This window comes from Triticum dicoccoides, chromosome 7A (assembly GCF_002162155.2).
Source record: "Triticum dicoccoides isolate Atlit2015 ecotype Zavitan chromosome 7A, WEW_v2.0, whole genome shotgun sequence".
NCBI classification, from domain to species: domain Eukaryota; kingdom Viridiplantae; phylum Streptophyta; class Magnoliopsida; order Poales; family Poaceae; genus Triticum; species Triticum dicoccoides.
Genome location: NC_041392.1, coordinates 374,767,435 through 374,771,587, shown reverse-complemented (window position 1 = coordinate 374,771,587; position 4,153 = coordinate 374,767,435).

Sequence of the window (4,153 nt, the reverse complement as noted above, 5' to 3'; positions counted from 1 at the left end):
AACCAGGAGCCCGTAGCCACCACCAGCTCTTTCTCTCATGCACCGTAGCGTCGAACCCAACCCCGTCCGAACTTCGGCCGCCGCTGCCGAGCTCGCCGGCGTCGTTTCCGGCGTTCCCGTGTCCAACCACTTGCACCACTAGATGCGCCAGCTCCCCAGCTACGCGTAGCACGTCTCCACCGGCGATTTGGTCACCGGAGGACCAAATCCGAAGCTCTCCGCCGTCTCGGCCTCGCCGACGACTCAATGCCGGCGGGATTAGCCCCGCTGACCAGGGGTTTGACCCCAGTTTGACTCCATCTGAGACACTGATGTGTGGGGCCGGCTTCTAACTAATTTAGATTAGTTTAAATTAGAGCTAATCACTCTATTAGAGGTTAATGACGCCGTTAACTACCCCTCTCTCACTGACATGTGGGCCTAGAGCCTAACTAACCCAGTTTAGTGCAAACTAAACACTAACCAACTCTGTTAATTAGCTAAGAGACTGACAGAAGGGGCCCACCAGTCAGGTTTGACCTGGGCTGGCGCCTTTGCCCCGCTGATGTCACAGTGACGCAGTGCTGACGCATTAATTCAATTTTTGGATTTATTCTTTAATAGGAAATTCCAGAAAATAATCAAAACTTCTAAAAATCATAGAAAATCAACCATAGCTCCAAATGCAAAGATTTATATATGAAAAATGATCAGAAAAATTCAATCTATCCATCTGTAATGGTTTCATGCATGGCAAAACAAGTTAACCTTGCTGTTTATGCAGAATGAGGTAATGCACTAATAAAGCCATGTTTAATAAGCTAATAATTGAATCTTTGACTCAAATGAGTTCATCCCTTTCTGTTTTAGCTTGCATTAGGCCAAGACACCTTCATCTTGCCATGTCATAGCATGCATCATATTGTTGCATATTGCCATGTGTTGATTATGTTTCGGTGTGTCTTTCGTGGTAGGTTCTGCCTCCGAGGATAACCCCGAGTATCTGTCTGAAGGGCAGTAACCTACTACCACTACAACAGGCAAGCAACCCATTGATCATTCCTATACAAAACCATGTTCTCGCTTCTGCTCTGGTTTACTGCATTAAGACAACGCGATTCAAACTGCTATGTGTTACGGTAGTTGAACCCTTATCCTCTGCATGACCTGTCATTGCCACAGTAACTAGATGAAACCCACTAGCATGTGTAGGAGTTGATTGAGCCATGTATGTGATTCCTACCTTGCTATGCCTGCTATGCTTAGAGTTGTGTCAGGTCTGGTTCATCTAGGTGATGGGCTAGAGTGATATGATATGTCGGTAATGTGAGGAATGTGTTGAACATGTTTTGGTAAAGGTATTGATGAGAGGCCATGTAGGAGTACATGGTGGGTTGTTTCATTGCGACCATCCATAAGAACTGAGATCTGTATGCGTGATTTAAGATTCAGCTACTACCACACATTGGGCCCTGAAATATGACCCCGCTCGACTTACTGACCCCTCTCGCCCTCTGTCCAGGAGTTGCAACTAGTTTCTAGTGTTTGTAGGACATGTGTTGGCGGCCGTGCGTAGCGCTGACCATAGGGGTGGGCTATGATGCGGTAGATACACTGTGGCCGGGTATGCCGGGCGCCCGTTTTGCGTCTCGGGACCCTGTACACATCGTTTGGGGCCGTTGAGGACACCCCGGCCGGATTTCCTTGCGGATGGAACCTGAATAGGCGATAAACCTGGACTAGAGACTTGTGAGGTTAGTCAGGTCGTGGTCTACACCCACGTCGGTTTTCGCTTGAAGTCTGCCGAGCACATGTCGTGTGCAGATGCTAAGTGGTGGAAACATGTGTGACGAAGTACACCCCTGCAGGGTATAAAACTATTCGAATAGCCGCGTCCGCGGTAAAGTACTACTTGGTTGCCTATGCAGTTCATAGACAAGTTAATGGATACTACTAAAAGACTCAAGATAAGTGTGAGTACCGAGAATGGCCCTCTCGTAGGATGACGAGGGAGGATCCTCGGTGGAGTATTGTGTTGGTGAGTAGTGGACTCGTGTGCGAAAACTATTTTACTGGTGGAGTTCCGTAGGATAGCTTAGCCAAGAGTCAAAGCTGGCTTGCTGCAATAACCCCACCTCCTTCTTGAGAATAAGCATTTATAGTAGGTTCTGTTGTAAGACTTGCTGAGTACCCTTGTACTTATGTTTGCTTAATTACTGTTTTCAGACGACAACACCGCCCCCTCCGATGGGTTCTACGTAGACCTTGACGTCGACGAGTGACTAGCCACCCAGGTGGTGATCCTGGCCATGGAGGGCCCTATGTAGATAGACAGGCTTCGAGAAGCTTTCTTTCTTTCTAGTGTCTATACTCAGACTAGTTGCTTCCGCATGTGCTTGTATGATTGTATGACTTGAGTGTCGTTTCATGTGACCCCTGTCTGTATGAACATGTTATGTATGGCTCTCTGGAGCCTTTAAATAAAGTACTTGAGTTGTAGAGTTTTTTTGTGATGCCATGTTGTATGTACTCATATCGGGCATATTGTGTGTATGATTGAAATGCTTGGTATGAGTGGGATCCGACAATCTAGTTGTTTATCCTTGGCAGCCTTTCTTATGGGGAAATGTAGTCTAGTGTGAAGGAAATATGCCCTAGAGGCAATAATAAAGTTATTATTTATTTCCTTATATCATGATAAATGTTTATTATTCATGCTAGAATTGTATTAACCGCAAACATAATACATGTGTGAATACATAGACAAACAGAGTGTCACTAGTATGCCTCTACTTGACTAGCTCGTTAATCAAAGATGGTTATGTTTCCTAACCATGAACAAAGAGTTTTTATTTGATTAACGGGATCACATCATTAGGTGAATGATCTGATTGACATGACCCATTCCATTAGCTTAGCACCCGATCGTTTAGTATGTTGCTATTGCTTTCTTCATGACTTATACATGTTCCTATGACTATGAGATTATGCAACTCCCGTTTGCCGGAGGAACACTTTGTGTGCTACCAAACGTCACAACGTAAATGGGTGATTATAAAGGTACTCTACAGGTGTCTCCAAAGGTACATGTTGGGTTGGCGTATTTCGAGATTAGGATTTGTCACTCCGATTGTCGGAGAGGTATCTCTGGGCCCTCTCGGTAATGCACATCACATAAGCCTTGCAAGCATTGCAACTAATGAGTTAGTTGCGAGATGATGTATTACAGAACGAGTAAAGAGACTTGCCGGTAACGAGATTGAACTAGGTATTGAGATACCGACGATCGAATCTCGGGCAAGTAACATACCGATGACAAAGGGACCAACGTATGTTGTTATGCGGTCTGACCGATAAAGATCTTCGTAGAATATGTAGGAGCCAATATGAGCATCTAGGTTCCGCTATTGGTTATTGACCGGAGACGTGTCTCGATCATGTCTACATTGTTCTCGAACCCGTAGGGTCCGCACGCTTAAGGTTTCAATGACAGTTATATTATGAGTTTATGAGTTTTGATGTAGCGAAGTTAGTTCGGAGTCCCGGATGTGATCACGGACATGACGAGGAGTCTCGAAATGGTCGAGACATAAAGATTGATATATTGGACGGCTATATTCGGACACCGGAAGTGTTCCGGGTGATTTCGGAGAAAACCAGAGAGCCGGAGGGTTACCGGAACCCCCCCGGGAGAAGTAATGGGCCATATGGGCCTTAGTGGAGAGAGAGAGGGGCAGCCAAAGGTGGGCCGCGCGCCTTCTCCCCCCTGGTCCGAATTGGACTAGGAGAGGGGGGGCGGCGCCCCCCTTTCCCTCTCCCTCCCCACTTCTTTCCCCCTCCTAGTAGGAGTCCTACTCCTACTAGTAGGAGGACTCCTCCTTGGCACGCCATAGAGGGCCGGCCAGCCTCCTCCCCTTGATCCTTTATATACGGGGGCAGGGGGCACCCCTTGACACACAAGTTGATCCACGTGATCATATTCTTAGCCGTGTGCGGTGCCCCCTTCCACCATAGTCCTCGATAATATTGTAGCGGTGCTTAGGCGAAGCCCTGCGACGGTAGTGCATCAAGATCGTCACCACGCCGTCGTGCTGACGGAACTCTTCCCCGACACTTTGCTGGATCGGAGTCTAGGCATCGTCATCGAGCTGAACGTGTGCTAGAACTCGGAGGT